The sequence below is a fragment of the Hemitrygon akajei genome, chromosome 19 (genome assembly GCF_048418815.1).
Source record: "Hemitrygon akajei chromosome 19, sHemAka1.3, whole genome shotgun sequence".
In the NCBI taxonomy this organism is placed as follows: Eukaryota; Metazoa; Chordata; class Chondrichthyes; order Myliobatiformes; family Dasyatidae; genus Hemitrygon; species Hemitrygon akajei.
Genome location: NC_133142.1, coordinates 11,992,671 through 12,007,050, shown reverse-complemented (window position 1 = coordinate 12,007,050; position 14,380 = coordinate 11,992,671). Strand labels below are relative to the sequence as shown.

General features: G+C 40.3%; 1 protein-coding gene across 14 annotated transcripts in view; it reads right to left on the bottom strand.

The window, feature by feature from the left end:
• Positions 1 to 14,380, bottom strand: part of atp2b2 (ATPase plasma membrane Ca2+ transporting 2) — an 889,877-nt gene that overhangs the window by 569,635 nt on the left and 305,862 nt on the right. The window lies entirely within an intron of this gene.

Genomic DNA, 14,380 nt, shown 5'->3' with positions numbered 1-14,380 from the left:
ATGCTAATCTTAAAAATGGTGGTCTTTAGTGAAGATTCCTCAATGTTCAGCTGCATTTTCTCAACAGTTCATGCTGGTTCTCTCTCCAAAGAATTTTACAACTGGATAGTGTCTGATAACTTGAACAAAAATAAAATTTGAATCTCTTAAGTGGCAGTTAGTGATTGTCTCAAAACTATCTTCCTTTCATAAATTCAGGATATCAGATTTACAGTTCAATATTTCATATGTGGGTCAATCATTGTTTCATAGTACAAAACTAATTATCTACATCAACCTTCTAGCTTCTCAGTCACAGTACTATGGTAAATAACCTGTTCCCATCTACATTTATCACACATCTTTTTACTGTGAAGATCTTGACTATGGTCTCTTTCCAAGCATGACTTCAATTCAATAAGGCTTGCACGAATAAAAATGTATTCTAAATCACAAAGCCATTTAACCCATAAACCTCATCCTTTGCTACAGTGGAGGAACTACCACACGGATCATCCCCCCCCCCCCCCAAACATACAGGATTGACCTCTGGCAACAAACAGAAGCCAGAACCCCACCAAACAATACAGTGCAAGACCCCACAGAAATGCTGCCAGACGGGGCACTGCTTGACAGACGGAAGGGGTGCACTCTCATCAGAGCGAGAGCGGGAGTGTGTAGGACGGGAGACAACATGGTGAAGTGGGGCTTAAAGACCAGCGAATCCTATGAGTGTGGTAAAAGGGTGCAGAACATTGAACACGTTCTGCGCAACTGCCGCACTCTCACCTGATTTAGCTGACACTAACTCAACATCAACCAAACAACACTAGAGTGGCTGGCTGGCGTGACAAGCTATGATGATCCTTTTGAAGGTATGATAACTGATACAGCACAGAATATTCTCAAACTAGATGTACTGAGGCGATGTTTGAATCTTCAGGATTTGAGCTCCTTGCTTATGACAATGATCTGATGCTTTGATCCAAATCATGAAACATTGCATTTGGCTGAGGATATGCATAAGCAATCTTTTGATGATTGCTTGAAGTTCCAAACTAATTTATTTTCACATCAGTAACAGTTTGAGCTCTTTAAAGAAATCATTATAAAAAAGGGGGAAAATCCATATTTTCTTTCACACAAATTCCAAATAACCAACAGAATACTTATTAATGCTTCGAGCTGCAAATCAATTTAAACAAAATTATCAGTTAATGACTTAATCATGTAGTTAAAATATACATATTTCATAAAAATACATTTTATGAAAGATTTTGTACTTTCCTTATTTTTAGGATTCATCTATTTTAATAGTTTCTATTTATTTTCTCAACGTCTTTGACATTCAGAAACATTTGTAACACTTTTGACAAATTTGACAGCCAGCTAAACTGTCCGGTAATAGCTTTGCTGTCTGCCAAAGACTTGTTCTGGATTCACTAACTTACACTTCCAAATACCCCTCACCAGCATCTTTTCTCTGAGTAAGGCAGTGATGTTGGGTTAACTTCAGAAAGGATGTTCTCTCTGGGGAAATCCATATAAAATGGGTGCAAATATCATGAAAAGCAGCACAGGTCACTTCCCACTCACTGCTGACCCACAGAACTGTGGCAATACTCTCTCATCTAATGTTTCATCGTGAAAATAACTTGCGTGCTTAAAATAATGTTAATTTGTATTTGCTTTGGATTCATGGGTTTATGCAACATGGAAACAGGTCACACGGCCCAACCCGCCTACGCTGTTCGATATGTCAATCTACATTAATTTATGTTTGCCCATATTCATTTCTTTCCTATCCATGGAATCTATTCAAATGTCTTTTTAATATTTCAATTGTTCCCACCTATGCCACCTCCTCTATCAGCTCAGTCCAAAAACCTGCCATCCACACTGTATGAAAAACTTGCTCCCAAATGTCATTTAAATATTTCCTTTATTAACTTAAATCTATGCCCTCTAGTTTTAAACATGAGTCTGATTTAGGACACATGCAGCCATATTGTATCGGACTAAGACCGTAGAGTGTAAGGAATAGTAAAGTCTAGAAGAAATAAAGACAAAGATATCAATGAAAGGATGAATAAAGAAATTGATTCAAAGTTATCAAACTCACTTCATTGAATTTACCAAATAGAATTCTAAATTTGCCAATTGACATTTGAGTACATATACAGCAGATTTTAGTCATTCATTAAACTAGCAGGAAGCCTGGTGCAATTTGAGGGATTAGTCTCATTGTCTAACACCAAATAGGTGCCTTGCCACGCTTTGCCAGCAGCAAAGTAGGGCGTTTGTCGTTAGGGGTTCTGAGGTTGGTGAAGGTGGGATAATCAATCACAGGGCAGTAGTTGCTGTCATTAACTGTAAGGGATCTCAAAGAGCAGAGAATTAAAATGTTACATTATTGTTAGGCTGTGAGACCAGGTAATAAAAAGGGGAACGTCCAAGCACCGTCTGGGAAAAGGCTCAGAAGCATTCGGGCTCTCACGGCCAGACTATGTAACAGTTTCTTCCCCCAAGCTATCAGACTCCTCAATACCCAGAGCCTGGACTGACACCAACTTACTGCCCTATTGTCCTGTTTATTATTTATTGTAATGCCTGCACTGTTTTTGTGCACTTTATGCAGTCCTGTATAGGTCTGTAGTCTAGTGTAGCTTTCTCTGTGTTTTTTTTTACGTAGTTCAGTCTAGTTTTTGTACTGTGTCATGTAACACCATGGTCCTGAAAAATGTTGTCTCATTTTTATTATGCACTGTACCAGCAGTCATGGTCGAAATGACAATAAAAGAGACTTGACTTGACTTGACTATCCAAATGTGTCTCTGAAGATAACATATCCTGTTTAAAATGCTACCAGGACATCAGCTACAGGAGCACCATCGCAAGTTGTTTGCATAAATTGTTGAGTCCTGCCAGTTTTACTGCCCAGCATATTCTTTGGCAAAGCATCCTCCATGTTTTACCTCAATTTGAAAAAAAACATATTTTATCTGTTTACTTAAGCAATCGCTCTGCTAATTAGTCTGGTCAAAGATAAGACAGGTCTCATCATGAATACACAGCAAGACATACACATGGAGTTCAATGCTACCCACATTAAATGTAACTGTTATACTCCCCTCTCCTACCTCCTGATGATGTCAATACAAACAGTTTAAGGAAGATCAATACATTGAACCATTTACAAGTTACATTCAGTTATCAACTACATGTTTCTATTTCTTGCTCTTATGTATTGTTCAACAATTTGACCTTTTGTTAGATGTTTCAAAGGGAGGATAAATCTCTTTATATTATTAATAATTGCTTTTACTACATGACCTATTGGGAGGCTTGTACAAGTCCTCTAAAGTTGCACTTGTTTAACTAAACATTGTCACCATGGGGATATCTACAGAAACCTCTCTTGTTCAGAGCTAAAGTCTCCAGAGAAAAAAAGCTTGAATCAAGGCCAAAACCATGATTGTTTTTAAATGTACAGTACTGTGCAAAAGTCTTAGGCACATACTAAGGTGCATAAGACTTTTGCCCAGCACTATATTTGTCAATGTGGAGTGGAGAGCAAGTTTATAAATCTGGCAGGAGCAAGGGATGTTGAAAATGGCAAAGGGTGGAGTACCATGTGTGTGGGACAACTGGCAGAGAAGGAGTGTCAGGGATCAAGGAGGGGGTGGCATAGTGCAGACGCACACAGTCCTGAGACACCTTGTAAGATCACTTGATTCTAAACAATTAATTTGTTAATCACCACAGAATGTGTCTCTGGTGCTTCCTACTCCCTCACATGTCCCATCCCCTTTGCCCAACCATGTTTCCCCTCTCCCTGCCCCTTTCCCACTCTCAGTCCACAATAGAGACCCATATCAGAATCAGGTTTATCATCACTCACGTATGTCATGTAATTTGTTTTTGTTGCCGCAGCAGTACAGTGCAACACATAAAATTATTTCAGTGTTGTGTAAAATTGCCCTACTGTCCTGCTTATTATTTATTGTACTGCCTGCACTGTTTTGTGCACTTTATGCAGTCCAGTGTAGGTCTGTAGTCTAGTGTAGTTTTCTCTGCGTTTTTTTTAAATTACGTAGTTCAGTCTAGTTTTTTTTACTGTGTCATGTAACACCATGGTCCTGAAAAACATTGTCTCATTTTTACTATGCACTGTACCAGCAGTTATGGTCGAAATGACAATAAAAGTTGACTTGACTTGACTTGAAAAGTCTTAGGCACCCTAGCTATCTATATGTACCTAAGTCTTTGCACAGTACTATATGTAGGGCACCAAAGCTGGAACTTGCATGGCCTTTCGTTTCTGCGGATGGTCCATGCATAAGTATCAGGTTGGGGCACCATACCATCATCTCAGATAGATGAAAATATAGTTAAGTCTTGAATTAGTGCTACTCTCAATCCTCATTCTTCATAATTCTACATATCTCAGCAACTGAAAAAATCATTTCAAATAACTCACTGATTAGACACATGATTCATTGTGCACTGTTTTTCAAATGCTTTGTATTTAAATAACTTCCTGAACATTCCCAATTGTGTTGAGAAGATTTTTTTGTTCCTTTAACACATCCTGCAGAATTCCTGGTATGAGGTGTCAACTTCAGAAAGCAATACTTTACACCAATCACATAGGAAGAGGAGGGAAAAAAATAGGTCAACTAAAAATATTTCACATTTGAGAAAAAATGGCGAAGAGACAAATGTTCTAGATAATCTAAATGGTTCCTAATTATTCCTGCAGCTCACATGTGAAGAGAGTAGTTCAATCAAATTCAGTTCTACTAATATTACATTTAAAGCTACACTTTCCTTTAAAAAAAACAACTTACTTTGGGGAGAAGGTAGAATATCAAATTAATTCATGCACAATGAAAGTATTTATTCAATGTTGTTACTTGCATTTTTGACACTCAGTATAAATCAGTTTATAATAAATGTATTCACAGCTACAAACTACTACATGAGCATCAAATAAGACATTTTGGTAAGCTTGCCAAAGCCCATGACCCGGATAGCAATAAAACAGATGGATAGAGATCTGAATCTGTCTTTGGTATACATGCTAAACATGCAATATACGGCTACCAAATAGGTCTCCCTCATTACCATCTTTCCAAGTCCTATTTCAGGCTATTTGAAAGGAGGGAAGTACTTCGTTTCTGAGTTACTTCTGGGGTGGCCAGGTAGTGCAATGGTTAGCACAATGCTTTACAGTATGGGCAACCAGGGTTCAATTCCTGCTGCTGCCTCTAAGATGCTTGTACATTCTCCCCCTGATTGCGTGGGTTTCCTCAGGTGATCCAAAGACCTCCCGGTTGGTAGATTAATTGGTCATTGCACATTGACCCGTGAGTAGGCTCGGATTAAAATGGAGTATTGCTGGGCACCATTGTCTGAAGGCCTGAGAGGGCCTATTTCCCACTCTATCTCAATAAGTAAAAGCAAATAAAAAGTGAACTTGATTGCTTAAACTTATTAAAGTCAATTCAGTAAAAATAAGAAAATATATTCTTCTGTACTTATAAATCTGTTGATAAGGCAAATTTCTACAGATGTACCATGGAGAGAATTCTAACTGGCCAGAAGATGTTTTCCCTAGACAAACACATACTGGCAGAGCCTGAGGGTTACACCAGGGTTAGAGGTCGTAGGTTAAATGTGAAAGGTGAAATATTTAATGGGAAGCTGAGGGAAACTTCTTCACTCGGAGGGTGGAGCAAGTGTGGAACGAGCTGCCAGTAGAAGTAATGGATGTGGTTTCAACTGCAATATTTAAAAGAAATTTGAATAAGTGTATGAATGGGAGGGGCTTGGAGGGCTATGGTCTAGGTACAAGTCAACAGGACTAGGCAGTAAAACAGTTTGGCATGGACTAGAAGGGCTGAAAGGCCTGTTTCTGTGCGGTAGTGCTCAATGACTCTAAATTGTACTGGCAGCAAACAATCTGATGGACGAACTTCCTCCCATGGACAACTCCCCTCTCCTATCAGATTCTTCATTCGTCTAGGGGAAAATAACTTCTGGCCCAGCCAAACTGAGAAATCTTGTTTGTGCGGATGCTGCGTGATGAGTTGTCCAGTTACAAATCCACACCGCAAAATATCAGACAGTACACCATATGAAATTAAATGATTGAACGTTATAAATCTTAATCTGGATAGAGGGTTAGTAAAGAAAATAAAAAGGGCCCATCATAAGGAAAAAAGCTATTGCGCAACTATGTATTGCATTGTACTGCTTCCGCAAAGTTAACAAATTTCATGACGTATGATGGTGATATTAAACCTAATTCTTATTCTGATTCTGAAGGCATTGGCCAGGTTGACCCAGATTTTGGATGGAAGCATCTAACAGTGCAGTACTAAAGGTGCCTCTCCGACATTGTTAAAGTGCTGTAAAGGTAACCTAATTTCCAGTTAAAAATAGGCCTGTGAACAGGGAGCAATTACAGCACGGCAGAATAGTAGGACATGACTTTGTAACTGTATTCCCCATATCACTGCATTAGCCGGTCTTTGTTGTGCTACCATGGGAAACATTGAAGTGTAGGCCAGTCATTTCCCAGATGATGGGAATGTAACCAAGTTCTCCGTATACTGCTCTGCAGCTGGCTTACAATAGTACTAGAAGCTACAATTGCAACTGCAAATCTTCAATCACAGTTAGTCTGTGACCTAGATATTCCAGGGGAAAAAAATCACATTAAGTTTCATCCAAGACAACAGCAACCGTTGAGGGTCTGCATTCAAAATAATTGCACGCTTGCAGATACAAAATGTGCACGCATAAAATGGCAATTTTAACAGGGTCGATACTCACACTTAAACCATAGTAGTATTCAGGACATAGCTAAAATGGAGGGAAAATATCTAGGTTTTCCACAAAACTGCAGGCTTATGCCATCTAAACTCCTCCAGTTCACTCTTCTCTTCAGGTCTACCTGTGGGGCCCAGATTCAACAAAAATTGCTCTGAATCATGGGCACAGTCTGAGTTAACATTCCACTGGTGACCAAGAAATGGATCATTTCTTCCTCAGTGTTAAAATTACTCCCATGCCTTTCACTGTTCAAAATGGTAAAGGAAAAAGCATTTCATCCAACTAATCCTTTTCCATCTCCTTAACTCAGTCAGTTTGCACTTGTGCAAAACACACACAAAAGTACCAAATTAATTCCATCTCCCTAATTTTGGAAGAATTAACTTAGTTAAGAAAAACTGCTAGATCCAGCTCAAGATAGCAGAGGATAGTCTTAAGAGGGGTGATTGATAAGTTTGTGGCCCAAGGTAGGAGTCAATTTTAGAAAACCTAGCACATTTATTTTTCAACATAGTCCCCTCCTACATTTACACACTTAGTCCAGAGGTCGAGAAGCATACGGATCTTGGACCTCCAGAAAGTGTCCACAGATGGGTAATTGGTAAGTTTGTGGCCTAAGGTAGAAGGAGATGAGTTATACAGCTCTCGTTACATGCACATGCTATTCAACTCTTTGAGTGATTATGCAGAAAGTTTGAAGTTAATAACTCACCTCCTTCTACCTTGGGCCACAAATTTATCAATCACCCCTGTTAAGTTATTAACTGATGCGTTATTAACTTCAAACTTACTGCATAATCACTCAAAGAGTTGAATAGCATGTGCATGTAACGAGAGCTGTATAACTCTTCTCCTTCTACCTTAGGCCACAAACTTATCAATCAGCCCTGCTGTGGACACTTTCTGGACGTCCAAGATCCGTATGCTCCAGGACCGCTGGACTAAGTGTGTAAATGTAAGAGGGGACTATGTTGAAAAATAAATGTGCTAGGTTTTCTAAAATTGACTCCTTCTACCTTAGGCCATGAACTTATCAATCACCCTTGTATTTCCCAAAATTGCAACCATAACTTCTGGACCACTCTGACGATGACCAAGCAAAAACGTTTAATACAAGCTCATTCAACCTTTTGGACTGTTCCTCTTGGATTGTTCAACCTTACAGATTGTTTCTTTATCATTAAATTCTTTTGAAACTTTGGTATTTAGAGAACCCGTGAACACTATCTCACTGTTTTGCTCCCTTTTTGTACTATTGTTTAATATATTTCTTAATTCTTATTTTGCTTTTGCTGGTGCAAGTTGGGGGTGGGGTAGGGGGAGAGTCAATGCTACTGTTGCTGCTTGTGCATGGGAGGGGGAGGAGGGGCTTTGGCGTTCTAATGTTTCTGTCACTCATTCTTCGGGATTTTCTCTGTTTCATGGTTATCTGTGAAGAGTACGAATTTCAGGTTGTTTTTGTATACATTCTCTGATATTAATGTGAACCATTTGATTTGATTATTAATTTGATATTTTTTAATGTATGATGCACTGTAATCATGCCATAAAACAACCAATTTCATGACATGTACTCAGTAGCCGCTTCGATAGATTCCTGTACCTAATAAAATGGCCACTAAGTGCCTGTTCATGGTCTTCTGCTGCTGTAGCCTACCCACTTCTGGGTTTGACATGTTTTTGCATTCAGAGATGATCTTCTGCACACCACTATAGTTATGAGTTAAAGTCACCTTAATTGTATTAACACGGTGTACAGCTGTACCTAATAAAGTGGCCACTGAGTGTATGTCAGTGATAATAAACCTAATTCTGAAATGCAAGTTAAAGGTGCAGGTCATGTTATATTTTACCCCTTGTTTGATACACAGTATTCCCTTGTAAAACCATACTTCAAGGAATTAGTTGATGTTAGAAATGTAAAAATGTTTTCATTGTGATATGTATAAAACAGCAAAATGTTTTTACTTCAATAATATGTTATTTTCTACCTCGCAATTCTCAAACACTCCATTGCCTTTAAGGTTCAAATGATTCAAAGTACATGTATTATCAAAATATGTGCACAGTATACAAGCCTGAGATTTATCTTCTCCACCAACAGCCTCGAAATAAAGAAAACCATGGAATCCGTTCAAAGGAAAACATCAAACCACCCCCACGCGCAAATGGCAACAAGAACATCAAACACCACCACGCGCAAAAAACAAATTGCGCAAACGACAACAAGAGAGAATGAGTGAAAACACAGAATATAAAACACAAAATCGAAAGAGTCCATATGCAGTTCAGCTCAGTGTTCATTCATTATCTGCAGGCGGCCCTGATTCATAGTCCCTCAAAATAGCATCCGAGAAAGAAGAAATGATAGTCCAATCCACAAACTGCAGACCCAGAACTTCGGTACCATACTCCAACAGCAAAGAGAGAGATAGAGAGACAGAGACACCATTCAAACACAGGGATCTTCCCTCAGGAGCGGTATGCAAGAGGGAGAAAGAGACCGTTAGACGCAGACACTTTTCTATGGCAGCAGACAAGAAAGAGCTAGTAGATGGTGCTGAACACTCACTCATCTTCCACACTCGCCTTTAAAGCACCATTGATGGTTTCAAAGGGTTGTAAAAATCACAGCATGGAAACAGGCCATTTAACCCAGCTTGGCCACCCTAATCAGTTGGCACCCATCCACATTGATCCCATCTTCCAGCACTCATTTCAAAGCCTTGGATATTTAAGTGCTTGTCTGTGAATGCCCTCAACAATCTTTCCTCTGACTCCTTGCACTTTCTCCGGACTCAAGGGGTAGCCATGTGCACCTGCATGGGTCCCAGCTATGCATGCTTTTTCACTGGCTATGTCGAACAGTCCATGTTCCTGGTTTCCCCGGTAATGCTCCCCAACTCTTTCAATGCTACATTGACAACTGCACTGGTGCTGCTTCATGCACCCATGCTGAGCTCATCAATTTCATCAACTCTGCCTCAAACCTCCCTTTTCCCCTTAATTTCACTTGGTCCATTTTTGACCCTCCTTCTCCGTTCTTGATCTCTCTGTTGCCATCGCCGGAGACAAACTATCTACTGACGTGTTTTATGAACCTACCGATTCCTGCGATTGTCTTGACTATACCTCTTCCCACCCTGTCTCCTGTAAAAAAGGTATTCCCTTTTCTCAGTTCCTTTGTTTCTAACTTATCTGCTCCCAGAATGAGGCTTTCCTTTCCAGGACATCAGAGATGTATTCCTTCTTCAAAGAAAGGGGTCTCTCTTCCTCTACCATTGAAGCTGCCCTCATCCACATCTGCTTCAATCTCCGAATGTCCACGGCCACCCAATCTTTTCACCGCTTTAGCAGTGACAGATTTCCTCTTGTCTTTACCATCCACATCAAACATATCATTCTCCACAACTTCTGCCAATTCCAAAGGGACCCTACCACCAAGCACATCCTTCACCTCCCCTACACCTTTTTATTTTGGTGTCTTCCCCCTTCCTTCTCAGTCCCAAAGAAGCGTCTTGGCCCAAAATGTCAACTGTTTATTCATTTCTGCTTTCACCATTCTCTCCTGCGATGCATTCCAGGTGCTCAACACTCCAGGTAAAAAATGGACCCTCTTAGATCCCCTCTAATCTTGCCCTCTATTCTAAATTTGTGTCTTGTAAAGACACTGCCCAGAAGGAGGCAATGGCAAACCACTTCTGTAGAAAAATTTGCCAAGAACATCCATGGATATGGGACCATGATCACCTACGTCAAACAACACAGCACATAATGATGTGATGTATATGTCCTAGACTCATTAGAAGTGTAAATGGAAGTCTTTCTTTAGCTAGTACAAATCCCATATATAATTAAATCTGTGATTTAAAAAAAACATTTGAGCACTTCAAATTTACATTGGATTATTCCACAAAGCTTTTTAATGGCCTCATTGCAAGTTATTGAATCCTCCGGAATTAAGACTCAGATTCAATTTTATACAGAAAAATCAACCTTGAAATCTGCACAACTCCACATTAATCCACTTCTCAGTGATTCCCACCTATATGTCTAAATTTTGATTCAGAAACTGAAGAGAGATTTGACAATTTTTACGACATTGTAACCTGGCAGTGACCATGGATGAAAGCCAGGGATTCTCCTCTACCAAGTCACTGGGTAGTTTCTGTTGACTATTATCCCAGAAATTTTCAATGAAGATCGTATGATCAGTATTACTAAACCAGCGCTGCAAAGAGTAGTAAGGAAACAATGGGTAATGACCAAAGGAAAAATCACGGCTGGAGTCGCTTAGCACCCTTAGTGCAAGGGTGTTTATTAGGTGTGTCAAAAATCAAACTAACAAAAATTAGCAAAAATAGTGAAAAGAAAGGTGCTAATATTTACAAAATACACAATAATAGCTCCATACTATTTTTGTCCAGTGTGAACACTTGGCAGCCCCTATCTCTCTCTCCTATGAGAGTGATGAGCTCTGTCTGTTAGGAATTAGGACACACCATCTTTAATTACCCACAAAGTTAACTTAATACTACATATGAATTAGAATACGATGCACCCCACAATGTAGTTACAATGATATTACCAAATAAATAGAAGTGTCTACCTTAAATACAGGATACAAACAACATATACACATCTCCATTTCAAAAGAAATGAAATATTCCTCTGTGTGTGTTTGGAAAGGCATCATAAAGTCAACCCAAATGAATCAGCTCAGTTTAGAACCCATTTTGAAAATATACCGGTGAAGATATTGAGGTTTGTACACCCAGTGCAACAGCAGCAACATGACAGGACAACGTTTGTGTAAATGAGAGTACGTTTAATAATGAGAGTACGCAAATAAGGAGTACGTTTATTGAGTGCTCACCATTACACAGTGCTATAAAATAAAACTTCAATTCTTCATGATTGGACCAAGCTTCATCTCAAAACTATGTACTTCCTGGTGTGCAAGTTCCTTAAAAATATGCCCTTCATGTGAAGGGATACTCTGTGTAAGGGGTCGTATACTCAAAGGCGTTCAGATAGAAACTGAGGTTTCACAGTGAACGTTGATCGACGTTGATCTATTCAAGCACTTGCTCTCAACAGCTAATTTGCAGATGTCAGTTTGCATTTACTTCGCTTACATGTGATAGAGCCCATAGCGATCCCAAAAATACTTTGCAATATCAACAGTTAAGATAAAATGCAACATAAAGTCATGGTCCAAATAAACCAAAATGGTCCAAAACACTTTACAGTACAGTTGGCCCGGTTCAGTTTCTGCACTGCCTGTAAGGAGATTCTACATTCTCCCCGTGAATGCATTGGTTTTTTCCGGGTGCTCCGGTTTCCTCCCACAGTCCAAAAATGTACCGGTTGGTAGGATAATTGGGCACTGTAAATAGTCCCATGATTAGGCTCAGATTAAAATCAGGGGACTGCTTGGCTGTGTGTCTCAAAGGGCCGGAAGGGCCAATTTCGTGCTGTACCTCAATAAAAAAATAAACATATAAATACTACGTGTATGAATGATCTACCAAGTTTTTTTATTGCAACCACCTGAAATTTAAAATATCTTTTGCAAATGGAAAATAAACTGGAATGTTTAGAATCTTTTCCTGTGGACATCCACAGCACCTCCTGCACACATGCTGAGCTCGTTGACTTCATTAACTTTGCCTCCAACTTTCACCCTGCCCTCAAATTTACCTGGTCCATTTCCAACACCTCCGTCCCCTTTCTTGATCTTTCTGTCTCCATCTCTGGAGACGGCTTATCTACTGATATCTGCTATAAGCCTACAGACTCTCACAGCTACCTGGACTATTCCTCTTCCCACCCTGTCTCTTGCAAAAATGCTATCCCCTTCTCACAATTCCTCTGTCTCCACCGCATCTGCTCTCAGGATGAGGCTTTTCATTCCAGGACGAAGGAGATGTCTTCCTTTTTTAAACAAAGGGCCTTCCCTTCTTCCACCATCAACTCTGCTCTCAAACGCATCTCTCCCATTTCCCGCACATCTGCCCTCACCCCATCCACCCGCAACCCCACTCGGGATAGGGTTTCCCTTGTCCTCACCTACCACCTCACCAGCCTCCAGGTCCAACATATAATTCTCCGTAACTTCTATCACCTCCAATGGGATCCCACTACCAAGCACATCTTTCCCTCCCCCCACTTTCTGCTTTCCACAGGGATTGCTCCCTACGTGACTCCCTTGTCCACTCGTTCCCCCCCCCCCCCCATCCCTTCCCACCAATCTCCCTCCTGGCACTTATCCTTGTAAGCGGAACAAGTGCTACACCTGCCCTTACACTTTCTCCCTCACCACCATTCAGGGCCCCAAACAGTCCTTCCAGGTGAGGCGACACTTCACCTGTGAGTCGGCTGGTGTGGTATACTACATCCGGTACTCCCGGTGTGGCCTTTTATATATTGGTGAGACCCGACGCAGACTGGGAGACTGTTTCGCTGAACACCTACACTCAGTCCGCCAGAGAAAGCAGGATCTCCCAGTGGCCACACATTTTAATTCCACGTCCCATTCCCATTCTGATACATCTATCCATGGCCTCCTCTACAGTCAAAATGAATCCAAACTCAGGTTGGAGGAACAACACCTTATATACCGGCTGGGTAGCCTCCAACCTGATGGCATGAACATTGACTTATCTAACTTCCGTTAATGCCTCTCCTCCCCTTCTTACCCCATCCCTGACATATTTAGTTGTATGTTTGTTTGTTTTTTTCTCTCTCTCTGCCCATCACTCTGCCTGTTCTCCATCTCCCTCTGGTGCTTCCCCCCCCCTTTCTTTCTCCTGAGGCCTCCCGTCCCATGATCCTTTCCCTTCTCCAGCTCTGTATCACTTTCGCCAATCACCTTTCCAGCTCTTAGCTTCATCTCACCCCCTCCGGTCTTCACCTATCATTTCGCATTTCCCCATCCCCCCACTACTTTCAAATCTCTTACTACCTTTCCTTTCAGTTAGTCCTGACGAAGGGTCTCGGCCCAAAACGTCGACAGTGCTTCTCCTTATAGATGCTGCCTGGCCTGCTGTATTCCACCAGCATTTTGTGTGTGTTGTCACAGCAATTCCTTATTGTTAACTCCCTTGAGGATGCAACTGCAAACATATTGCATCCCATGGTTTTGTTCTATTTGAAGCATAACCTATTTTACCACCGAGCTCCACTACAGCAGCATGCCTGATAATTATTGACACACTAGTGAGCACACATTAGTTGTCTCTGGTATTGTATTAATACACAACTAAAAATGTGTTGCGTCAGTCTTCATTGCTGCAGATAATTTAGCTCAAATGTTGTTTAAGAGTTTTACTGGAACAAATTATTGGAATACAACTCCCACATAATCCAACATTATTTTTACTAGGTGATATTGAAGGGATAAAATTGAAACCAAATTGAATAAATATCAGAAAGAGTTCATAAAAATTGCATTGGCAGTAGCCAAAAAGGCTATTGCAGTTACTTGGAAATCAGATTCATACTTAAGTATAGATCGTTGGAAGAATGAAATTTTTAGCTGCATTCCACTTGAAAAAAT